We start from the raw sequence: 236 nt of genomic DNA, 5'->3' as shown, positions 1-236 counted from the left end.
GGTTTGGGACGACAGAGGGCCCCGGTTCGGATCCCACATGTGAGGGCCAGCGACACTGCCCTCTAAAGCTAAGATGCTGAACAACAGCTCAACCTGGAGCTGGGCTGCCGTGGGTCGCCGGCGATGGCTAGGCTGCAGCCCCTGCTGCAGTGGGCTACTGTGTGTGGCCAGCAGCCAGCGTGAGCGGCCAGCAGCCACGGCCGTCCAGAGGCCAGCGACTGATGTGCTTCGCCCAG

Source organism: Hipposideros armiger, unplaced genomic scaffold (assembly GCF_001890085.2).
Source record: "Hipposideros armiger isolate ML-2016 unplaced genomic scaffold, ASM189008v1 scaffold_302, whole genome shotgun sequence".
NCBI classification, from domain to species: domain Eukaryota; kingdom Metazoa; phylum Chordata; class Mammalia; order Chiroptera; family Hipposideridae; genus Hipposideros; species Hipposideros armiger.
This window is presented reverse-complemented; position numbering follows the sequence as displayed.